The 26,768-nt window shown below is 38.3% G+C and overlaps 1 protein-coding gene and 1 non-coding gene across 2 annotated transcripts in view; one reads left to right on the top strand and one right to left on the bottom strand.

Moving 5' to 3' along the window:
- The window catches only part of DERA (deoxyribose-phosphate aldolase), a 464,384-nt gene that overhangs the window by 219,222 nt on the left and 218,394 nt on the right, over positions 1–26,768 (bottom strand). The gene's annotated exons all lie outside the window — the stretch shown is intronic.
- Positions 9,532–9,638, top strand: LOC135275471 (U6 spliceosomal RNA). The gene has a single exon (XR_010343104.1). It is a non-coding gene; the product is annotated as a U6 spliceosomal RNA (small nuclear RNA).

Genomic DNA, 26,768 nt, shown 5'->3' with positions numbered 1-26,768 from the left:
TTTGAGGCATCCAGATGTACCCTTTTATCTGTAAAATGAATGGGTACTTTACTAGTTTTTCATGAGTATTAATAGAGATAATGAAGAATGTTAGGTAGACTGTCAACATATTGTTATTGATGGTGGTGGAGGTAGTAATAATAACAGTGTAATTACCATCTATGTCATCTAAGCCACTCCCTATAAGCCTCATCTCGTTTCAATTATTTCCATCTTCATGTATATTTAGCACTGTCCATGATATCCCTTCATCTATAAAAATCATCTAGTTCCTTAGCTCCCATTCAATGGCATTCCAAATATCATCAGAATACCTGACCCAAGATCAGATGCCTGAGTGGTGATTGTTGGGACCATTAATTGGCCATGGAGCAAGCTTGCCTTGTTGCCAGTCAGACTTAGAACCGTGTACTTCAGTTACAACTGCATGGGATCTATGCTACTCCCAAGTCACAACACTTCCCGTCCCCTATAATCGGCCCATCAATATAAAGTCTTCAGTGTTGGCCTCTGATTCTTATCACTGATATAATTTACCCAGAACAACTGGCATCCTGCCAGGAATAGCACTCTTGATTTCCCCATTGTGGAAAGAATATGCTACTTTATGATTAATAGAGCAACTTCCCTTTAAATGTTGCCCTATAGTGTAGAATATGAGAATGTTATTTGTAACAATACTAACATCTAAATAGCACATTCAATTAGAAGGAACTTGCACATTCACCCTCATAGCAACTTTTTAAGAGAGAGATTATTTTATCCCCAAATTTAGGAAAATGTGACTACAAGAGGTTAAGTAAATTTGCCAGTATCATGCTAGTATATCCAAGCTACTACATAAAACCAGGACTTCTGACTCCAGTACCTATTATCTTAATATGCCCAAACTTCAGTTTGGTAAATAAATTCTTTATTTGCAACTTGATCAGAACATTTCTTCATTATTCATAAATTCAAATATTCATTCAACAGACAGATAGAGAGGACCTATGTGCTACAAATACATTTATCCTCAAAGATGTTCACAGTTTAGTAAGAATGCAATATATAAAAAAAGGAGCAATGTCTTATTCATCTTTGAATTATCAGCTCTGATACAGCATCTGGCACATAGCATACTAGAATGAATGAATGAATGAGTGATATATGAATGTATATGTTAAAATTAAATTACTTTTTAAGGCAAATGTTTCTACAATGAGAAATTACTTTGAAAAGTACAAAGTGCCATATAAATTTTAAGCATTATAACTGTATTCAGTTATAGGTGAAATTTTCATTTCAGTTGGAATGCCAGAGTGAGTTTTCAGATAATCTACTTTAGTAATGTCCTTTTTTTCCTTATTTAGCATTATTTCCTTCATATTCAACATACAATAAGTAGGAAGACTGTTTTAAGTCCCTACTTCAAGAGTTTTTTAATCCCCTGACCTGATTGCAATCACTTCAGCAAATTCACCCACACCCTGATTCTGTCATTGCCAAAAATCCCCATATGGAAGGGGAGGAGCCCTCTCAAAGGACTTGGCACAAATTCTTATAATAGCACTTATCACATTTTATTGTAATTATCTGTTGACATGTCTTTTTCCTCCTCAAACCAATGCCACTTGATAATTCACCTACCAAAAGTTTTCAAGATCTCAAAACATAACTCACAATATTTTTAAAGTAAGATTTCTCTCCCTAAAAAATTAACCACAAATAAAGTTCCTTTATATTTGGCAAAATATTTAACAATACTCCCACTGTTTGGTTCAGCTCCCCAAATACACGTCTTTCACTAAAGTCTTAAATCAAAATTTAAAATCCTAAGATGAATATTCAATTTTGGAAAACACACACAAGATAATTTGAAAGGACACTTTTGAACTAGAAGGCCTTCTGCTTCTAGTTGATGGTGATGATGCCCAGGCTAATACATTTCACTTAAAAAAGTCAGTCTACTCATTCATTATCAAATTGTAAGCTAAAAACTGTTGTGTAGCTAAGAATCCCACGAAACACTTTCAAACAGAAGTCATGGACCTTGAGCTGATCTTTTACATAAGATACATTTAAAGTAGCTTCTTTTGATGTAAGGAAATCATTGTTTAAATATCAAATGGTCATTGCTTCAAATTCATTTTCTTGTATGTTAAATTTGTCTTTATATGTGGATATTTCTGTATACCTGCTCAGAGACTCCAAATTTTGTTAGGATCTGATCACTATAAATTTTTCAGAGAAAGAGAAGTAGCAGCATTTTGAAAGTTCAGTATCTGAAATAGCTGGAATAGTTTCTGGCATGATCTGTTACTGAGACCCTTAGAAGCCCGGGATTTTTCTGCTTTAAATAAATATGTCACAAGCAGATGTTTAGAGTTTGTGCTACATACTAGCACCATGAGATATTTGGGGTTGGTTCAGGCTATGAGATGTACAAGAACAGAAACAATATTTGATTCTTCAAATTTAGCTAATAAGAATAGCTGGTTAATTTTAAGTAAAATTTGGAACAAAATATTATATGAATAGCATATTATGTGACATTCATTCTTTAATTATGTATTACTTATGTACATAATTAATTTTTTTATTTGAGCTTTTATTTTATATTCAAGGGGTACATTTGCAGGTTTGTTATATGAGTATATTGTGTGATGCCGAGATTTGTGGTATGATTGATCCCATCACCCACGTAGTGAACACATGTACTGCTATTTCTTTATATGAATTCTAAAGTCCATCCTTTCCACTCATTATTCCCCAGATTTTTTTCCAAAAAATAAATCCAGGCTATGATGTTCAGAATGTTAATTTTAATAGTAAAAACAGTCATAAAAATGAAAAGGCTCACAAACAAGTTAAAGAAAATATTTAGAAGAGGAATGTTCTGTCAAAAGAATTCCAACCACATTGACAATAGTTCCTTGACAGCGGTTACTCCTGATAACCTACTGTCTAAGGCAGAGTTGCTGGAAAATGACTGACACATTTCATCAAAGCCTCCACTCAGCTGCCTTAGCCAACTGTCGCTGGTAAATGACTTAATCTTTGCTAAACTTTCATGCAGGAAAGAGGAGTAGTTGAAAATGCACCCACATATAGACCTGAAACTCTAATGAGATCATTTGACATTCTGATTGATACAAAATCTACATTATGTTTTGACTTGCCTGCCACCATTGATATGGTGTATTTCCAGTTTGAAAGGTTCAAAAGTGATTGTTGTTTTACAGTGCATTCCAACTGTAACTGAGAATGAAGAAATGTGGAAATGAATGAGTTAATTGCAAGTTATTTGGTACAAGGTAAATTTTTAATCACATTTCATATGTATTATTTTTTTTCTTAGGGAAAGTAATTGGTTAGGAAGACAGAGGGACATAAATATTTTATGTAATCTCCTAAAAATAAAGAGAGTCATGTGGATTCTTTCATGAATGTGTGTTTATATGCCTTAGGTTGAGGGAATTTATTCATGAATGTTGAAATGCAAGATACAACATCTGCCTAAGTCAATTGTGGATAAGCCACCTCCACCCTAAGACACTCGTAACTTTCTGACCAGGATTTTAGATTGGCTTATATTTTATGGTAAACTCATGCTTTCCAAAAGTGTTAGTACGGCTGTGACTTTTTCTGCTTAATGCTGATCTTTTCTACAAACCTATATAGCCTTTGTGAGCAGGGGTAGGAATCAAAATGAATTCTGGAGCTTCCACTGTACTGCTAAGTCAGGTAAATCCTATTATAACATTTACATATGAGGTGGGCAGAGAGGTCCAGCATCTGCATTCGTGTGCATTCCTCCATTTCCATCACTGCTTGAAAAAGATAAATTGCTATTACCAGGAGAATTAAGAGGAAAAATGTTTGGCTTATGTCATCCAAAGCTCCTTTACCAGGGAAAATCGGCCTAAGCTTGTTAGTTACCCAACATACTAAGGCTATGTGATCAAAAGCAACGACCCCCAAATTGCATTCTGCCACTTACTGTTTTCCCTCTATTTTCCCTTCTATCTCTTAAGAAGACATCAGTCCATCTGTTTCTGATTTTTTACAATTAACCCTGTACATTAGGTCTCTCTCTCTCTTTCATAATCTTAAAAACTGATTTTCTTTTAACTGGGAAATTTTATCTTGCCAGCAATCAGAGCTCGAATACAGACATCTACAACTTTCAGTCGAAAGTCTTAATACATAAAATTTGAATTGCTTCTAAATTTGGCAAAATGCCCTGCTTTCTCCAAATTCATAAGACAGATGAGACACAAAAGTGAGATAAATGATGGCGTCCTGCTATTTCAAATGCCATATTGATGTAGTCATTATTTGTGCCAATAAGGCTCACTGTCATCTAATTTTAACCTGTTTCTGTGTTAATTATGCTCATTTTTTTCTTTCCTCTCTTTTGATATTTTATGTTCTTCATTTCATGCAGTTTAAGTGTGCGAGCAACTGAATTTTTCCAACAACTTACTGAGGCCTACTATGTGCAAAATACTGTACTTTTTCTCTCAAGTAGGCCTTAGGGAGTATAAAAATACAAACCAGATATGCCTGATACATAATATGGGCCCCAGAAAATGTGCGAAGGAAGCAAGGGAGAAAGAAAAAGATGTCAGGAGAAAGGGAGGAAAAATAAAAAGTGTCTAATAATTTAGGCAAGAAGATGTGTACTCTATCTCACCATTCTGCTGTAATTTCTTCACCACAGATGTTACTACCTGATATTTTCTTGCTTATTTGTGTGTTTATTGTCTTTATCTTTAGCAAAATAATAAGGGCCATAAAAGAACAAACTTATTGGTCTTGCTTACACTCGTGAAAAAGTGTTTTTGCCTGGAACCTAGGAAATGCCAAAAAAAAAAAGTTTCAGTAAAGAATGAATGAATTAATTAATTAATTAATTAATTCCCTGAGCTTAGAACAGCAAGAACGCTTTCTACTGTGCGCATTCACCCCATGCACAACCTTCCTTCCAGAACCGTTACTCCACAACAGTGAGGGTGCCGACTCTGGGTATATCTTGCTCATCCAGTGATAAACTGTTACGCATTAAAAAAAAAAAAAAAATAGAAGCTGAATTTGTCCCTGTTGAATGAAGAATTTTCTAATGAAATCCAGGCTGGAAGTTGATTGTTTGTTTTTGATTGGATTCCCTATAACAGGTTACATATATGATCCTTGTATCACCTTTTTAGCCCACTTCTCCACTCCTCCAATTTCATGTTTATTTAGGTTTCTCCCTTATTAAGTCCTTCTTCATTTACCTTGCAGAAATTCTCCTACCTCTTCTTGACCTGGAAATTCTTTCTCTGTTTTTCTGGAGTCTTATCTCTCTTCTTTCCTACTTCGTTGTATGCCCTTTTTTCCACACACATTTGATTTACAGCAAAGAGTAATCTATTTTCCCCTGGGAAGTTTGGTGGCCTCAGAGAACACACTGCTAAAATAATGGAAAGTTCATAGTTGATTATTTGTCTTTAATTATAGTTCAAATATTCATGAAAAATTCTTTGCTCCTCTTTGCAATTAGATGTAGTGATTAGGAAACCTTGTATATCACTCTCCAGTTATCTTTTAAAAACCCTCCTCCATTTGACGATGGTGTAATTGGCTCTTAATTTTATATTGCATAGGTAGATTAAAAAGAGGCAGGTTACCCATGAGACATCTAAATGAGTAGGTTAAAATAGTAATTTTTATGTTATGTATATCTTACCACAATAAAAAATTAGTTTAAGGAGGAAAAAAAAGCAGATAAAGGAATGAAGACTACCTGTCACCACAAATGAGTCTGGGGTCTCCTAATGACTTGTAAACAAACAGCTCTAAACCAAACTGAGCTAATGCCTTGAGCAATGTTCCTGACTCTGCAAATTCATTAATTGCAGCCTCCTTTGTGGTCTTACAGTGAAGAATAACTATTATTATTATTTTTTTTTTTCACTTAAATAAGATCCAATACCTCCCTGAAAACTGTCATTTGGTAAAAATATTGCTGTAGGGCAGGCCCCTACTAAGAAATGTAAGACATGTGCAATTCACACATCCTTGTGAAATGCAAGTGCCTGTGAACCCTGACAGGCTATAATTACTGGCAGGCAGAGTTGGCTGTCAGTAACTAGTATGATTTTAGTGGGATAAAATGCTTCACACTTCAGATTTCTTCCTGAGTGGCCTCCTGCAGATCCCTGAGATTGCCCTGATAGACATTTATATGTTTAGGTCAATGATTCTCAAGAGGGTGGGAGGAGGAAGAGATGCAGGCAATGAAGGAGAAGGGGAATGTGAGAATCTTCGTGTAGTTTGGAAAATACAATACATTCATCGTTTCATTATACAAATTACTAGAACTGAATCTTTTAGTATTCTTATTCATAGCTTAGGAAATAAAGTGGAAAAGTCCTGAAAGATCCCTAAGTTTTGCAATGTTTAATAATAATAGCTTAGGTGAAAATTTGCCTTCTCCATGGCCTTTACAGTAAATGAAAGTGCCTGAGCACGAATAAGTTTCTCCACTTACTTTCTCCAACAGGATTCATCTAGCAGATCTTAATGATAATTCTGAACATTGACATAGAAAAATCAGATTTGTTCACATGTAGAACCCTCTTCCAGTCTTTCTGGGGTCCAAATGGGTCTTGCAGTGCATTCCAGAGCATCGACGAACAGTTGTGCAGGTCATACCATGCACCCTTCCAGAGAGTGTCATTCCAGCAGGTTACAAGTGGTGGCTTCTTTTTATTGCCTTTCACCTCCTTTTCCTTCTCTCCTTCCTCATCCAGATAAGATTCCATGATTATTATAATCACTCTCTAGTATACAACCTCACTTTTCTTGCCCAGGCTGTCCACCTTGTGCTCATCTGGTTGCACTAGTTATTAAGTTGTTGCCTCTCAATTCCAAACGCCAATCTTCTTTGCCCTGCTTTGTGGCACCAGAGCCGGTTTCTGCAGACATTTCTCCAGAATAAGCTCTGCACATAGAGAATGCTAGAGGAAAGTGCAGGGCTAGAAGTGAAAGAAGAGACATTTCTGGTGTTGTGATTGGCATGTAGGCATGCAGTCTTCCTCTGCAGGCACTGCCTCTGTGCACCCCTTTCTAGTAGAGAAGCATCATTCACCTAGGTATTGTTGTTTATCTTAGATTTTCTCTGTATGGTTTCTGTCTTCTGACTGGATCTTGAAGACACACCTGGCTAAATCCCTGTGCTGGTAAACCAATTCTTGTCTACTCTGCACCTACAATCACAAAGATAAACAAGGCTGGAAAAAAATATTCAATTCTCCTGGTTGTTTCACTTTAAAGCTATAATCATGAATATCAAGCAACTCTTCTACATATGCTGAATTCATTCACTCCTCTTCTTCTAGACCACAATTCACAACTTTCTCATCTCTTCTCAAACTTCGAGTTCCTCTCTTTTGATGCTCTCTTAGCTGAGGACCCTGCTTCCTATGTGGTTGATAAAGTAGAAGCAACCAGAAAAGAATGTCCACACATTTCCGCTGCTATGTCTATCAATTTACTTGCATCTATACTCATTTTCCCTACTTTCCTTCATGACAATAGGTGAAGCATGTTACTATTTGAGATCAAGATCAACACTGGAACGCTAGATCCCATCGCTTACCATCATTCCAATGATTATCACTCACTCTTATACATTGTGATATGTTTCTTTCTCTACTGGATCATTCCTATGAATATATGGCCTGTTTTAATATCTCTCATATTAAAAGAACCCACTCATGTTCCCATAGTTTCCTTCAAGTTACTACTCCACTTCACTACTTCCCTTTATATCTAAACTTCTCCAAAATTTGGTCACGTTTGTTCTTTACATCCTCTAGTCCCATTCTCTCTTCAAATCACTTCATCCAGTGTAACAACTCTGTCAAAGTCACCAGTTGGACTCAACATTTCTGGTTGATTGTCATTTTCAACTTCATTGAAATACCAATATTTGACCTACTCTGCCACTTTCTCTTTCCTGAAATACCTTCTTCTCTTGTATCTAGGGAAACTTTATCTCTTAATTCTTTCCTTACCTCCCTGGCCACCCTGTCAATAGACTTTGTTGGTTTCTCCCAATCTCCTTGGCTTCTAAACACAAGAGTGCACTAAAGCTCAGTTCTTAGAGCTCTTTGCCTTTTTTTTTTAGCTTCACTAACTCTCTAGGTAGTATTACAAATGCATGGCTTTAAATACCATCTACACGCAGATGGCCCCAGAAATTTATATCTTCAATAATACTCCTGAACTTCAAACTTATATATCCCCACATGACCTGCTTACTTGGATGTCTAATCAGTCCAAAATCTAACTCTTTATTTTCCCTATCTCAAAATTGCCCTTCCTCTAATTTTCCCTTTCTCAGTACATGTCACTACTCAGGTGCACAAACCAAAAATCTTAGAGTCACCTTCTCTCATAGCCAACCCATTAGCAAATTCTACTAGCTTTCAAAATATATCTAAAATCCAACTCCTCAACACCTTTGCTACTACTACTACTCTACAAAGACATGATCATTGCATACCTTATGATTACAGCAGCCTCTTAACAAGGGTCCCTACTTTTAGACTGTCTCCCGTAACAGAGGCTGCTAATATTCTCACTTTTTTATAATACAACTGAAGCTTTGTACAAGGCTGCTTATCCACACTACATCTCCCAGATTCCCTTTCAGTTAGATGTAGCTTTGTTTTCACCATTAAAATATGAGCAGAACATAAATGTAGCCACTTCTAATCATATCTCCTTCAGAATCTCCTCTTTACACGGACAAACCTGAGATATAGTTTTTTTTTTTTTTTTTTTTTTTTGAGACGGAGTTTCGCTCTTGTTACCCAGGCTGGAGTGCAATGGCGCAATCTCGGCTCACCGCAACCTCCACCTCCCGGGTTCAGGCAATTCTCCTGCCTCAGCCTCCGGAGTAGCTGGGATTACAGGCACGTGCCACCATGCCCAGCTAAATTTTTGTATTTTTAGTAGAGACGGGGTTTCACCATGTTGACCAGGATGGTCTCGATCTCTTGACCTCGTGATCCACCTGCCTCGGCCTCCCAAAGTGCTGGGATTACAGGCATGAGCCACCACGCCCGGCCCGAGATATAGTTTTATTCTTGCAAATGAAGACAATACCCCATGAGGTAATAAGAAAACAACATAGAAAGAATCTGAGTCCCTGATTATTAATATGGCAGAGAGCTATCATCAGATAATTATGTGAGAAAAGAAAAATTTTCCATCCCGTTTTAAGCATCTGTTTTATAGTTTCTTTATTTAGCTTCTATCCTTAACCTAATATAGAAAAAACTACCATACATGGAATGCTACCATTATAATACCTAAAATATGACACTGGTTTATCAGTAGGGCAACAGAAGGCTGTTGGAGATGAGAAACCCACAAATATTTGGCATACCCTGGCAAAACATCTGGTAAACTATTGCCTCAAATGATTTGGAAGGCAGACCACATGCCTACTGAAGTAGCAGGTCTAGGAAAAATTTCTAGAAAGAACAGCTCCTTGTGCTCGCTTCAGCAGTACATATACTAAAATTGGAATGATGCAGAGAAGATTAGCATGGCCCCTGCGCAGGGAGGAGATGCAAATTCATGAAGCATTCCATATTTTTCAGCTTAGAGAAGAATATAAATGAATTGATGGAGCTGAAAAACACAACACGAGAACTTCGTGAAGCATACACAAGTTTCAATAGCCAAATCGACGAAGCAGAAGAAAGGATATCAGAGATTGAAGATCAACTCAATGAAATAAAACATGAAGGCAAGATTAGAGAAAAAAGAGTAAAAAGAAATGAACAAAGCCCCCAAGAAATATATGATGTGAAAAGACCTAATCTACGTCTGATATGTGTACCTGAAAGTGACGGAGAGTATGAATCCAAGCTGCAAAACACTCTTCAGGATATTATGCAGGAGAACTTCCCCAACCTAGCAAGGCAGGCCAATATTCAAGTCCAGGAAATAAAGAGAACACCACAAAGATATTCCTCAACAAGAGCAACCCCAAGGCACATAATTGTCAGATTCACCAGGGTTGAAATGAAGGAAAAACTGCTAATGGCAGCCAGAGAGAAAGGTCGGGTTACCCACAAAGGGAAGCCCATCAGACTTACAGAGGATCTCTCAGCAGAAACCCTACAAGCCATGAGAGAGTGGGAGCCAATATTCAACATCCTTAAAGAAAAGAACTTTCAACCTAGAATTTCATATCCAGTCAAACTAAGCTTCATAAGCGAAGAAGAAATAAAATGCTTCATGAACAAGGAATTGCTCAGAGATTTCATCACCACCAGGCCTGCCTTACAAGAGCTCCTGAAAGAAGCACTAAACATAGAAAGCCTACCAGATACTCCAAAAAAGTACCAAATGGTAAAGAGCATCGACACAATGAAGAAACTGCATCACCTAATGGGCAAAACAACCAGCTAGCATCAAAATGGCAGGATCAAATTCACATATAACAATATTAGCCTTAAATGTAAATGAGCTAAATGCCCCAATCAAAAGACATAGACTGGCAAATTGGATTAAAAATTCAAAACCCATCGGTGTGGTGTATCCAGGAAACCCATCTCACATGCAAGGATACTCATAAGCTCAAAATAAAAGGATGGAGGAAGATTTACCAAGCAAATGGAGAGCAAAAAAAGCAGGAGTTGCAATCCTAGTCTCTGCTAAAATAGACTTTAAACCAAAAAAAATCAAAAGAGACGAAGAAGGGCATTACATGATGGTAAAAGGATCAATGCAACAAGAAGAGCTAACGATCCTAAATATATATGCACCCAATACAGGAGCACTCAGAAACATAAAGCAAAGTTCTTAATGACCTACGAAGAGACTTAGACTCCCACACAATAATAGTGGGAGATTTTAACACCCCATTGTCAATATTAGACAGATCAACAAGACAGAAAATTAACAAGGACATCCAGGACTTGAACTCAGATCTGGACCAAGCAAACCTAATAGACATATACAGAACTTTCCACCCCAAACCCACAGAATATACATTCTTCTCAGCACCACATCACACCTACTCTGAAACTGACTACATAAATGGAAGTAAATCACTCCTCGGCAAATGCAGAAGAATGGAAATCATAACAAACAGTCTCACAGACCACACTGCAATAAAATTAGAACTCAAGATTAAGAAATTAACTCAGAACTGGACAACTTCATGGAAACTGAATAACTGGCTCTTGAGTGTTGACTGGATAAACAATGAAATGAAGGCAGAAATAAAGATATTCTTCAAAACCAATGAGAATGAAGATACAATGTACCAAAATCTATGGAACACATTTAAAGCAGTGTCTAGAGGAAAATTTATAGCAATAAATGCCCACATGAGAAGCAAGGAAAGATCTAAAATTGACACCCGATCAACAAAATAGAAACAGCTAGAGGGGCAAGATAAAAAAAAAACTCAAAACCAAGCAGAAGACAAGAAATAACTATGATCAGAACTGAAGGAGACAGAGACACAAAAAACCCTTCAAAAAATTAATAAATCCAGGAGCTGATTTTTTGAAAAGACCAACAAAATACACAGACCACCTGCCAGATTAATAAAAAAGAAAAGAGAGAAGAATCAAATAGATGCAATAAAAAACGATAAAGGGGATATCACCACAGATTCCACAGAAATACAAACCATCATCAGAAATTACTACAAACAACTCTATGAACATAAACCAGTAAACCTGGAAGAAATGGATAAATTCCTGGACACTTGTACCCTCCCAAGCCTAAACCAGGAAGAAGTAGAAACCCTGAATAGACCAATAACAAGGGTTGAAGTTGAGGCAGTAATTAATAGCCTACCAACCAAAAAAAGCCCAGGTCCAGATGGGTTCACAGCTGAATTCTACCAGACATACAAAGAGGAGCTGGTATAAATCCTTCTGAAACTATTCCAAACAATACAAAAAGAGGGACTCCTTCCCAAATCATTTTGTGAGACCAACATCATCCTGATACCAAAACTCAGCAGAGACTCAACAAAGAAAGAAAACTTCGGGCCAATATCCATGATGAACATAGATGCAAAAATCTGCAATAAAATACTGGCAAACCAATTGCAACAGCACATCAAAAAGCTTATCCATCACGATCAAGTAGACTTCATCCTGGGGATACAAGGCTGGTTCAACATATGTAAATCCATAAACGTAATCCACCACATAAGTAGAACCAAAGACAAAAACCACATGATTATCTCAATAGATGCAGAGAAAGCCTTCGACAAAATTCAACAGCCCTTTATGCTAAAAACTGTCAACAAACTAGATATCAATGGAAGGCATCTCAAAATAATAAAAGCTATTTACAATAAACCCACAGCCACTATTATACTGAACTGGAAGCATTCCCTTTGAAATCTAGCAGTAGACAAGGATGCCCTCTCTCACCACTCCTATTCAATATAGTATTGGAAGTTCTAGCCAGAGTAATCAGGCAAGAAAAAGAAATAAAGCATATTCAATTAGGAAATGGGGAAGTCAAATTGTCTCTATTTGCAGATGATACGATTGTATATTTAGAAGACCCCATCGTCTCAGCCCAAAATCTCCTGAAACTGATAAGCAACTTCAGCAGTCTCAGGATACAAAATCAATGTGCAGAAATCACAAGCATTCCTATACACCAAAACCAGACTTAAAGAGAGCCAAATCAAGAATGAACTGCCATTCACAATTGATACAAAGAGAATAAAATACCTAGGAATGTAACCAACAAAGGATGTAAAGGATGTTTTCCAAGATAACTACAACCACCACTCAAGGAAATAAGAGAGGACACAGATGGAAAAACATTCCATGCTCATGGCTAGGAAGAATCAATATTGTGAAAATAGCCATACTGCCAAAAGTAATTTATAGATTCAAAGCTATCCCCATCAACTATCTATGACCCTTTTCACAGAACTGGAAAAAACAACCTAAAACTTCATATGGAACCAAAAGAAAGCCCGTATAGCCAAGTCAATTCTAAGCAAAAAGAACAAAGCTGGAGGCATCAAGCTACTGGACTTAAACTATGCTACAAGTCTACAGTAATCAAAACAGCATGGTACTGGTACCAAAATAGAGATATACACCAATGGAACAGAACAGAGGCCTCGGAGGCAACACCACACATCTACAACCATCTGATCTTTAACAAACCTGACAAAAACAAGCAATGGGGAAAGGGGTCCCTGTTTAATAAATGGTGTTGGGAAAACTGGCTAGCAGTGTGCAGAAAGCAGAAACTGGACCCCTTCCTGACACCTTACACTCAAATTAACTCCAGATGGATTAAAGATTTAAACATAAGACCTAACACCATAAAAACCCTAGAAGTAAACCTAGGCAAAACCATTCAGGACATAGGCATAGGCAAGGACTTCATAACTAAAACACCAAAAGCATTGGCAACAAAAGCCAAAATAGACAAATGGGATCTAATTAAACTCCAGAGCTTCTGCAGAGCAAAAGAAACAATCATTAGAGTGAACTGGCAACCAACAGAATGGAAAAAAATTTTTGCAATCTACCCTTCTGACAAAGGGCTAATATCCAGAATCTACAAAGAACTAAAACAGATTTACAAGAAAAAAACAAACAAACCCATTCAAAAGTGGGCAAAGGATATGGACAGACACTTTTCAAAAGAAGACATATATGAGGCCAACAAACATATGAAAAAATGCTCATCATCACTGGTCATTAGAGAAATGCAAATCAAAACCACATTGAGATACCATCTCACTCCAGTTAGAATGGCGATCATTAAAAAATCTGGAGACAACAGATGTTGGAGAGGATGTGGAGAAATAGGAACACTTTTACACTGTTGGTGAGAGTGTAAATTAGCTCAACCATTGTGGAAGACAGTGTGGCAAATTCCTCAAGGACCTAGAAATAGAAATTTCATTTGACCCAGCAATCCCATTACTGGGTATATACCCAAAGGATTATAAATCGTTCTATTATAAAGACACAAGCACATGTATGTTCACTGCAGCACTGTTTACAATAGGAAAGACCTGGAACCAACCCAAATGCCCATAGATGATAGACTGGACAAGGAAAAGGTGGCACATATACACCATGGAATACTATGCAGCCATAAAAAAATGATGAGTTCGTGTCCTTTGTAGGGACATGGATGAACCTGGAAACCATCATTCTCAGCAATCTGACACAAGAACAGAAAATCAAACACCGCATGTTCTCACTCATAAGCAGGTCTTGAACAATGAGAACACACGGACACAGGGAGGGGAGCATCACACACTGGGGTCTGCTCTGGGGAGACTTAGGGAGGGACAGCAGGGAGTAGGGAGTAGAGGAGGGATAACATGGGGAGAAATGTCAGATACAGGTGACAGGGATGGAGGCAGCAAACTACACTGCCATGTATGTACCTATGCAACAATACTGCATGTTCTGCACAAGTACCCCAAACCTAAATTACAATAAAATATATTTTAAAAAATAATAGAAATAAAAAAAAATACTTAAAAAAAAGAAAGAACAGCTCCTTATTGCTTGCAAGTTATAACAAAGAAGTGATGAGCTCAGTTGAGAATTAGCCTGTTGGCAGGCAGAAATGGAAAATAGAAAGGATCAGGGTTTGAAGGCTAAAAATGCTTTCTGATCACAGAACCCAAACTTTAAGGCTCTTATCTTGCCTTCTTATCCAAGTCTATTGTTTCAGAGAGCTATTAAGGTAGCAAGTGGGTGGGTGGTGGAGGTCCGTGATGGGTAGCAAGGCAGAATGACATAAAACAAGTGAAAATACTAAGGCTAGGGGGAAAAAACCTTGAATTTTGCTACAGCCAAATGTGACTGAGAATGAATACAGCAGAAACCTATCACGTTTTTGAGAAATGTATTTCCAAAGGAACCAAAGCCCGGTCTGCAAAACACCTGTGACTGAGCTTTAAAACAAATGTAGTATCACCAAATTTGTACAAGCAAGAAGCAGGCTGCAAAAGTGACACAGTCCCTACAGAGGACACTTTGGATATTTTCCAGGAAGAAAATAGACAGTAAACTCCTTTGAGAAAGCAGAACCAGGGTTAAATCAAGCAATTTCTACACAGCAGGACCCATCACTACATAAACCACTGACTGTTGTTTGTTCATTTGTTTGTTTCCAATTGAGAGTTTTTTATATGATTATCTTATCCCTAGTCCATGATTGTATATAGGGTGTGTTGTTGTACTGTTGAGTTTGCAAACAACTTGTCTTTCAGTTTTTGTATCCTAGGAGTATATCCAGATTTGATGGAGAAAATTGTTCATCATCCAGAGATTTTAGGCTCTGATCTAAATTCAAAACTTGATGGGACTTAGGGTTGTCTTTTTTGAAGAGGGATTGTGTGTATTTTTACAAAAAAAGAAAGGTACACAGATGTTTGGTGGCCAAAGGATCAGGCAGTAGTAGAAATAATTAGTTGTCCAATATAATCTGTTCTCCCCTTCTCCCATAGCCATACAATCGGTCACCAGCTTTACTCCATTTCCCAGTCTCCCTGCCCTACTCACGCGACAAAGTTCATGACAATGGAGTATGAACCACTACTGAGACAGATCTTTTAAGAGACTGAGATTGCTCTTTTATACACCTTTTCTTCTTTTCATCAGTCTGGTGCAACATAGAAATATGCCTTTAGCAATGCAGGTGATGACAATACTGAAAACTTGATAGAGAAACAAGATGGAAAAGCCTGAGCCCCTGAATAATCGAATGGAGTAGAATTGTGCACCAGCCTAGAACTTGGATTACTCTATGAGAAAGAAATGTACCTTTATCTTACATATGGAGGTACCTTTGTTATAGTAGTTCACATCAGTCTCCTAGAGCTGCCCTAACAACATACCACACAGTGGGTGGCTTAAACCACAGAAATTTATTTTCTCACAGTTCTGGAGGGCAAAAGTCCAAGATCAGGGTGCTGTCAGGGTTGGTTTCTGGTACGCCTCTCTTTCTGGTTCACAGACAACTACACTCTTTCTTTGTCCTCACAGGGCCTTTCCTCTGTACCCATGTGTAATCGGTCTACAGGTTCATCTTGCCTGCTGCCCAGAAAAGCTGATGAACTAAGAACAGCCGATTTTGCAACAGAGAAAGAGTTTAATAACCACAGAGCTAACTAAGCAGAAGGACTGTAGTTATCACTCAAATCAGCCTCCCTGAAAGTGAAGAGGCTAGGGAATTTTAAGGATAGTTTGGCAGACAGGGGTTAGGGAATAGGGAGTGCTGATTGGTTGGGTCAGGGATAAAATCACAGAGAGTTGGAGCTTGTTCTCTTGCACTAAGCCAGTTCTTGGGTGAGAGCAACGAAGCTAGATGAGCCAGTTTATCAATCTGGGTGGTGCCAGCTGGTCCATCAGAATTCAGGGTCTGAAAAATACCTTGAACACCAATCTTAGATTTTACAACAGTGATGTCATCTATTGAAACAATTGGGAAGACTGGGAATCTTGTGGCCTCTGGCTGCATGACTCCTGAGCCACAATTTCTAATCTATGGCTAATTCATTAGTTCTGGCAAAAGTGGTCTGATCCTCAAGCAAGGAGGGGATTTGTTTTTGTGAAAGACTGTCATCTTTATTTCAAAGTTAAACTATATTGGCCGGGTGCAGTCACTCACATCTGTAATCCCAGCACTTCAGGAGGCCAAGGTGGGCAGATCACTTGAGGTCAGTAGTTTGAGACCAGCCTGGCCAACATTAAAAAGACGAAAATTAGCCAGGCCTGGTGGTGGGCACCTGTAATCCCAGCTCCTTGAGAGGCTGAGGCATGAGAATTGCTTGAACCCAGGAGGCGGAGGTTGCAGTGAGCTGAGATCATGCCAGTGCACTCCAGCCAGAGCAAGACTCCAACTCAAAAAAAGAAAAGAAGTTAAACTATAAACTAAATTCCTCTCATAGTTAGCTTGGCCTATGCCCAGGAATGCACAAAGGCAGCTCGAAGGTTAGAAGCAAGATGGGGTTGATCAAGTCAAATTTCTTTCACTGCCATGATTTTCCTATGTCAGATTTTTCTCACTGTAATAATCTTTGCAAAGGTGGTTTCACATGCAGAGACAAAGAAAGAGGAGAGAGGGAGATCGAGATCTGGTGTCTCTTTCTCTTCTTGTAAGAACATCAATCATATCTGATTAGGGCCCAACCTTATGACATCATTTAACCTCAATTACCTTCTTAAAGATCCTGTCTCCAAATATAGCAATGTCATGGAGTAGGACTTCAGCATATGAATTTTGGGGAGATAAAAGACTATAACAACCCCAAAACTATAGTCTGTTTCCCATTTCCACAGTTTTCATGCTGTTCTTTTTAAAATGTTAGATTAACTCATTATTTGGCTAGAAACTCTCCAATGACTTCTCCTTTAACTCCATGAAAGCCAAAACCTTACAATGCCCTCCCTCGATCTGATCCCACCCTATGTCGATTACCTTCTCTGTCAGTGTCTGCTGCCATCATGCCCTTGATCCTTCCACTTCAGCTAATTGGGACTCCTTGGTATCCTTTGCATGTACACTAACCCCTATACTTTCTGCTGTTCTGTATACTGAATCTCATTTTACTCCCATATCCACATTGCTGGTTCCTTTGTTTCCTTAACGTCTTCGGACAAATATTATTTAATTAGAGAAACTTTCCATGACTATCCTGCAGAAAATAACAAACTCTCCCTCTACCCCTTCCCTGTTTTATTTATATTTATTCACATATTCACTCTCTCTTCCCAATAAATATAGGCTTTATGAGGGCAGGACCTTTGTGTTGCTTACTGTTGTATACCAATATCTAAAACAGATCTTTCACATGGTAGGTATGAAATTTAGACATGTAAAATGTGGCTTGAATATGTGACTGGACATCCTATAGAAGATGGATTGAGAGATGCAAAAAGTGTAAACAGGTATCATTTGGGGGAGGGATCTGAATGACTCCCAAGTTTATGGCTTAGATTGGGTTGGTGAAATGGTAAGCCAAGATAGAGAACACAGGAGGTGGAGCGGGACTCAAGATATTCAGTTCAGTGTTAAATATAATGGGTTTGAGATGGCAGCAGGAGTTGAATTATATTTGGACCTAGGCATTGAATATCATCTGAAGAAAGATGTGAGTAACCTCTATCTACATATGACTGTATCTGAAGTCCTGAAAGTGGATTATCTCCCCATGAGAAAAAGTGTCACAAGAAGATCAATAATATGTCTTCGGAAACTCCAGCTGTTTACTGATGATGGTGCCAAATGAATGTCATTCCTTGTGTCTGAAAATACCTTACTGGGACGATTACATTTATTTTATATCCAACTCTAACGCTGAAACTTTGATAGTTCTCTTCGATGGACAGCATCCCAGTAAGCTGATACTAAGCTGTCAACTTTTATGCTGGCTAAAAAGAAAAACAAAAGTTGTATCAGAAGAAATGACAGAGTTTCACACAGGTATTTCATTGTAGGTCAAGAGCCCATTTCCCAGAGGCGAACCTTCTATTTTCCAAGGGGCTGTCAAAAAAAGGTTACTGTCCTCCAATGGCTTTCATGAGGCAGGAGGCACTAGGTCTTCTAGTGACAGCTCAGTTTGCCAATTCCTACTCTAAACAGACCTAAGTCTGGCCTTCAGCAGAAGCTGGGCTTACAATCTCTTTGGTAAGCCTGCAGAATTGTGTACTGAATTTTGTAGTATCAGTGCCTCTCCTGTTCCCTTTGCTCACCTGCCCTCCTTCTCTCTCCTGGTATGGATTTCTGATGTGGTCGACACCAGACTAGCTCCAGGAATGAACAAGTCACTCAGAACTGCACAAGAATAAAATTTCGGCCTCCTGGCTACAGCGATTCATCTGGGGCTGTACTACTGAGAATTAGTCCCAATACTGTACTTGTATCTAAACTAGTTAATGTGTGAAGTTCTATTTTCCTATAAGACATGAATTTTGAAGGGTGTGGCACTGCGGCTAAAAGCTCCCCGCCTGCCTCCATAAAGAGCTGTGAATGAAGTCAGTAAAGGAGGCGGAATGAGGAGACAAAAAGAGAATTGGTCTTGTTTGCATCATTTTAGCCTCCAGATCAAGGGATGTATGAAGTTAGTTCTAGCTTGACTTTTCACAGTTCCCCAAGCCAATAAACTCCTTTTACCTGCCTAAGCCAACTCAAGTTGGGTTTTCTGTCATTCACAGATCTGAGAGTCTAACTATCATAGATAAAATAGAGTTAAGATATATCCTCAAGAAGAAAATTCCAGACCACAATCGCAGATGACCTGTGGGAAGACAAAAAACCCACATCATTCACATAGCCCCATCTGTGTCAGTGTTAACACAAATGCTCAATCTGGCCCTCAGCTTCATTAGGGTCAAGTTGGTAGAGGAAGTCCATTTTATTGTTTTCAGGCACAGCTAGGACTTGCAAATCTGCCCCCATCTAGTAAAGGTGAGATCTATCCGAATCTCACAATCTCAGGGAGTACAAAATCAGAACTTTCTTGGAGACTGCAAGACAATTTAAATCAGGTTGTCCAGCTCTAAACTGCTCCTTAGGATAGGTTATAGCTATGAGCGATGTCGTTACAATTCTAGGACCTAGGTTTATTTAAGTAAACCTAATAAACTTGTCCCCACATTTCCTATTCTCCAGCTTGTGGGTTCGATTAGTGTCATAATCAATTTATCAATGATCTGGATCCAAAAAGACTTTCATCTCAAGATTTTCCACCCTTAGCCTCCTCCCTTTTAGGCAGAATCTTAATGAAATACGTTAATTAAATAAGCTTCTGAAATAATTCTATTAGCTTTTTACACCAATCAATGAACAGCAGGTCAACTGAAATTTTACTCTATCCACCTGGCAAACTACTGGAAGAGGTAACTGTTTTTGTTGTTTGTTTGTTTTTTGAAGGGAATAGGAGCTGGCACTTCCTACACAAACCTTGTTCTTTTCATCCTCTGACAAGGATTCCCGGAGGAAGATCCTGTGGGACACTATCTGTCCCAGCAGGAAAACAAACAAAAGTCCATTTCGCTTTTGAAGTTTATCACTTTTAAAATATTGCTATTATGATGATAAGCCCTTTTGAGATTGACTTTTTTCGTGGATATTCTGATAATGTTCAAGTCGAAAGCAAAACAAAGTCACCTTTGGAATTTTTTTTTTTTTTTTTGGCATGTGAATTGTACTTCGCTGAAAACTGAACATCTCATTAGCATGGAAAGAGGAGATCAACAAAGTAGGCTGGCATTTAGCCCTAAAATCTGTATTCCTGGGCATAGTACGACCATCTCCACAATGCAGGCTGTCTAAACTTTAGCACTTCGTTAGACAGGGTCCCAAGTATGGTCTTAAGGTACTTCCAGTGTTTCTTCCTCTACTCCTGCTTTCCAGAAAAATGCACCTTATGGCTCAGACTGCTGAGAAAATGCTCACTGTATCTCTGAACCTTCATGGCCAATTTGGAATTAAGAGATAATGCTTCTGGAGGATGTTGGTAGAGACAAGATTTCTTGTTGCTACGGGATTCTAAGTAGGATATTCCTAGCCTTTTCCTAGTGATAGGTAATCAGCAGACTCAAGGTAGTTATCTTACACATTCAACAAATAGTTGTTGGGGACCCACAATGGCACAGGTGTTCCTTAGCCCTTATCCTCTAAGAAGATCATCTAGAGTTGTGTTATTGACTGAATATTATCTACCATTATAAAGACTGCTTTGGCCTTGACATCAGAGAAATGTTTCATCCTATTCCCATACAGCCCATACAGTATAATATTTTCATGTAAGTTGCAAATGCCAGTGGCAGTGAATCTGAGTAGACAATTCATAGAAGAAAAAATGAACCAAAAAAATTTTTTTAAATCATATGAAAAAAATGTTCAGCCTCATGACTAGTAAATAATATCTAACTTTAAATATCTGTAAAATATAACCCAATTTAGTTTTTCAGAGAGGAAAAGCCTAACTCCTGTAGAGCTCTTCAGAATCACCTGTAACTCTTTCTAAATCTTATTCCACTTTGGGTCCATGAGTGCAGAGCATAAATGGAGCATCTTGCCATTTCACAAGGTGAAATGTCCTTTGGAAACGATGCCACAGACATGGAATATATCCCTTCTTTAATTTCCATATCAAGAACAGACTTTCCAAAGGTTTATGGTGACAGAGAGGTTGACTATTTTTTCTACTTCCTTAGAAACTGCTAGCCACTCTCTTTCAGAATTCCTCTCCTCAGACTTGCCTGCACCCCCACCCCCCATCTCCTACCCACATCAAAAACTCAAGTTTCTCATTTATCCTGCAGTTTTCTACCCCCTAGTTGGCTCAAGGCATCCTGAGTCACTGATATATTCCCCTAAATAATAAATCTCTATTCCGTGTTCCACCTTCAGTACAGAAAAACTGAACTGACAGAAACTTTGAAATTCCCTGCCTTGCTCTTCTATTGATTCCACAAGTTTCTCTGAAAGGAATAGAGTAGTTTAGATATTTGTTTTCTCATTATTTTGAATTATGCTATCTTCTTTATAAAGCATAAATTGCTGTAATCATTTTTTGTTTCAAATAACACTTTTTCTCCTTTGTATTAAATTAACTAAGATTTCACAATACTCAATGCCAGTGAGAGTACAGTGAGAGTCACATTCACACATTGCTACCAGCAGTGCAAATTGGTAAAAATTTGCTGAAGAGCAATATAAAAATAGCATTAAAATCAAGACATTTTAAAGACTCTACACTTTTGAGCCAGTAATTCCATTTCTAGAAAATTATAAAAGAAATAACAATTTGGTGGCTGGGCATGGTGGCTCATGCCTGTAATCCCAGCACTTTGGGAGGCTGAGGTGGGCGGATCACTTGAGGTCAGGTGTTTGAGACCAGCCTGGCCAACATGGTAAAACCCCATCTCTACTAAAAATACAAAAAATTAGCTGGGTGTGGTGGAGGCTGAGGCAGGATATTCACTTGAACCTGGGAGGTGGAGGCTGCAGTGAGCTGAGATCAGGTCAGCACGCTCCAGCCTGGGCAACATGAGACTCCATCTCAAAAAAGAAAAAAAAGAAAGAAAAATTTACTAATTAAGTTTTATATGTAAGGGTGTTCCTTGCAGTATTGTTTATAATGAAGAATTAAAAGACCAATGATAAGAGAATAAGTAAATAAATCATGATCTATTCAATAGATAGCCATTAGCAAAATTTTGTTTTAGGCAAGGGGAAGGCATGCAAAAGTGTGTTATTCTTATTACTGAACTTTAAGCTCTCTAAAAGCATGATAAATTGATGACTAATTTGTATGTGTACCTCCTAAAGTTTCAGCACAGTGTCTGTGCTGTGGTTTAAATGTGTGCTCAGAGCTGAAGTGTTGAAAATTTAATCTCCATTGCAACCTTGTTGAGACGTGGTATTCTTTGTGTAGGTGTGTCTATGTGTGTACACACATGTGTGTCAGGGTCTCTGTCACCTAGGCTAGAGTGCAGTGGCACAGTCTTGGGTTGCTGTAACCTCTGCCTCCTAGGCTCAGGTGATCTCCCACCTTACCCTTCTGAGTAGGTGACTACAGGAATGTGCCATCACACCTGGATTTTTTTTTTTTTTTTTTTTGAGACAGGGTTTTGCCATGTTGCCCAGGCTGGTCTCAAATGCCTGGGCTCAAGCAATCCACCTGCCTTGGCCTCCCAAAGTGCTGGGATTACAGGCATGAGCCACTGTGCCTGACAAGAGATGGAATTTTTAAGAGACAATTAGGTCATGAGGTTCGGCCCTCATGAATGGATTAATGCCATTATCGAGGACATGGGTTAGTTATCTCAGGAGTGGGTTCCTGATTAAAGGATGAGTTTGGCCCCTTCTTTCTTTCTGAAGCTTGTGCTCTTGCCCTTCTGCCCTCCCTCATGGGATGATGCAGCTAGAAGGCCCTTACCAGATATAACCCCTCAATCTTGGACCTCCCAGCCTCCAAAACCAAGAAAAAAATAAATTTATTTTCTTTCTAAATTATCCAGTCTCAGGTGTTCTGTTATAGCAGCAGAAAACAAAACAAGACAGCCTGTCATGTGCTAAGTGTGCAATAAATATTTGTTGGATGATGAACGAATGGATGAACTAACAAGGGAATTCTGGCTTTGTAAATGAGTTCCCTTCCTTTTCCTCTAATGCTTTGTGGCTTTGCGATTCTACATGGGTTCTTCTCTTTGAGAGTATACAATTTGGATGGAGAGACACAATAGACACAGATAACAATGGCAAACAAAACAAGACTCTTCTAAAAGAGATACTGAATAATGTTCATGCTATGGAAACGTGGAGGGAAAGAAATAAATACTCTGGTGAGCACTCATAAACTCTTTTCATGGCTTGGATTAACAGACCCAAGTATATTACTAACTGCCTTTCAACATTTATGTAGTATTCATGATCAGAGGTCAGCACACTTTTCCAAAATTGTAATAAACATCTTCCACCCACTTTCCCACACTCTCTAACAGTTCAGGGAGACTAACAGGTAGATAATCTGTGAAGAACTCAGACTTGGGCCCACGAGCCCACGCAGGCTCTTCTTTCATTTAGCTGTTAGTCTTGAAACGAAGTTTCCTTCAGAGCAAAGTCCTCATAAAACCACCTGGTTAAATATCCTCCAAAATAATACATTCAGAAAGAAAAATTTCCATAATTAAAGCTGTTGTTATAAGGAGAGATTGAAATAAAAGACAGATACTGTATATCTATGTACGTACTATGGCTCACTGGAGAGCAATAAACTATAATGAGATCTAATTATTTCACCTCCCCCTCAAATCAGTTCTTCTTCTTCCTTCAGTGCAATATTGTCCCCATTGACAATGAATGGTCTGCACTATTCCTGTGGTAGGGAAAAATAATTTAAAGTGCAGTGTTCTTAACATGTGGTGCTGGATCAGAAGGATTATCTTTATACATAAGATTCACAGCATATATAAAAGGCAGCACATTTTTTTTTCTTAAGCATTGGTTCAATCAGTTTATTATTCTTTTCCTAATCATGACTATTTCTTTGGAACTTTGGGGGAGGGAATGAGAAGTAAAACTTAAAAAGAAACAACACTTTGATAACAAAAAAACAACAAATGATTAAATTAGAGATAAAATCCACCATCTATTCTAGCACTCCTGACATTCCTTTGATAGATTGCTATTGGCAATTCTAAACATAGTGGCTTGCGTTTCTCTTATGCCCCTCTCCCCACTTTTGCTCTCAATCATTCATTCTGCATATAACATACACAGCCACGTATCTATATCACCGAGAAAGGATCAATCATTGTTTTCCCTATGCTGCTGAGGCATACAATATTTATCACAGGTTATAGAAAAGAAGAAAAGAAAATCTAAGAATATTCCCTTCAGCTGTATTTCTGTTGTGGAACCAAGAGCATCCCAGTCCTCAGTTTTGCTTAGTTGTCAGCTCAGTCCAGCACAATCTGTAGTGCAACGAGGCTGGTAAACTTAGGTGCCCACTGGCCATTGCAAAGAAAAACAGCCCTGGTTATTGGTGCTCTTCCTCACCATTAGGCAAACTCCCTTGCATTTCTTCAAACCTCTCAATACCTTGTAAATCAAATATTTATCAACTGAGAACCTCTTTTCTAGCTGTCTGTTGTTTCAGCTCTGACAAAGTTGGCCACTGGCCAGCTGGTAAAGAAACCTGTGAAAGGAAATCAGTCACAAGAAAAAAGAAAACTCTATTTCATTTTTATTTCACAGAAACAAACTGCCAACAAATCTTCCCCTCACCCCCCTTTTTTTTTAACTTACCCTTGTGAAAAAGCTTGCCTGAAATGAGTATGGCTTGGCCACTCACTTAGTCAACAAATATTTACTGAACATTCATCAGCTGAGTCCATACGACCTTGGATCCTTGAATTCATATTAAAAAGTCGCTAAACTACTATTAAAGTAGACATCGTGACTAATATGCAGCTCATAGAAGTACTTGCATAGAAGTATGTGTGTAATAAGATGCTGTAATTTACAAAGGTAAATTGGCACTAGTTTGACAAACAGTGTGCTTAAGAAGAGTAGATGGAACTGTTTATGGGAACTTGCTAAAAGAGACAGGCCCTAAAACCTGACTTAAAACAGGAGAAGGAATCCATATGGTGAGTGGGTGGAGGGAGGTGACAAATCTACATGAAGGCACAATTGGCGTATTTCCAGAAAAGTAATTGCTCCCACAGAATTACTGTGTAGATGGACCACATTTAAAATAAGTCAGAACCATTTTCATTACTGTTCTATAACCAAATACGTAGACAGTAGACTAACATAATACTATCAATGCTTATCTACAAAAAATTAATGTCTTTGTCCGTTTTGTGCTGCTATAAAAAATACCACAGACTGGGTAACTTACAGAGGCTGGGAAGTCCAATGTCAAGGTGCTGGCATCTGGCCTTCTTGCTGCATCATTTCATGGAAGAAGGCAGAAGGGCAAGAGAGAGAGAAACCACAAGATAAAATAGAACTTGCAGCCTCAAGCCCTTCATAATCAGCATTAATCCATTCATGATGGTGGATCCATCATGACCTAAACACCTCCCATTAGGCCCCACCTCCCTATACTGTTGCAGTAGGAATTAAGTTTTCAATTCATGCTTTTTGGGGGCATAGTTAAATCACAGCAATCACTAAAATTAAATATCATGCATAATTTGCAGCCACTGTAGTGACTTACTGATTTTCAAAAGAAAATACTCAACACAGCAAACACAAATTTGGTTAACCAAGACCAAAGTTTGTTCTAAACTCTGGGTATACAACAGAATCAACAGAATGACAAGTGACAATTTAAAAATATATACATGCCCAGGTCCCATCACTGGAGTTTCTGATCCAATGGATCCTAGGGAAGGGCATCAGCATTTTTCAGAAGCCCTACAGGTGATCTTACTTTCTACTATATTTGTAAACTATGGCTTAGCATAATTTCTTATTTCAACCAGGTTCTCACAGTAACTGGTTTCGGCTTATTCCATAAGTATGCCTACCTGTTGTTTTGCAAACCAGTTCTTAGCTTACCATGCATTTTCCACTTTCAGAACCTAAATTTCCTCTTTGGAAGAAGTAAAAAGTGATCACTCTGCTTCCAGGCCCTATAGCTAATGATTTCTGCATGCTTGCACTAGTTTCTTTCATATAATACAAACATAAGAACTCCCATGCAGACTAAAGCTGCAACACTACTAGCAAAAATCTAATGGCAATCACAGGATCAAGAATTTTAAGTAAACAATCGCGCCAATTTATCTCAAGGGTGAGGGTGTGTGTGCACATGTGCAAAGAAAGAAGGTATGTTCTGGTCTCAGCTCTCAAATCCAGTACCTACAGAGTACCAGGCATCTTCCCAGGGCACTGGGTACATAGTGGTTAGCATCACATCAGAAACCTTGCTTTCATGTGTCCTACAGTGTAGCAGAAAGGGCAGAAAATAAGTCAGAATGCAGCATATTGTGATTAATATAGTAAGTTCTAGGAAGAAAATCAAGAAAATGCAGTGATAGAGAAAGGACAAATATTTTTCTCAAATAAGAGAGTCAGAGAAGGTCTTTTTAAAGTCATGACATTTAACATTTCAGCTTTCAGCTGAGACCTTAAAGGTAAGATATGGTGGCCATATGAAGAAGAAGAGGAAAATGTTTCTGGCATGTCAGAAAACTCAGGGCTAAAGAGAACTTACCCATCTTAGGCCATCT

Source organism: Aotus nancymaae, unplaced genomic scaffold (genome assembly GCF_030222135.1).
Source record: "Aotus nancymaae isolate 86718 unplaced genomic scaffold, 86718_ANA_hifiasm-v0.15.2.pri h1tg000016l, whole genome shotgun sequence".
NCBI lineage: Eukaryota > Metazoa > Chordata > Mammalia > Primates > Aotidae > Aotus > Aotus nancymaae.
Note: the sequence above shows the minus strand (reverse complement) of the source record. Positions and strands in the feature narration are given on the sequence as shown.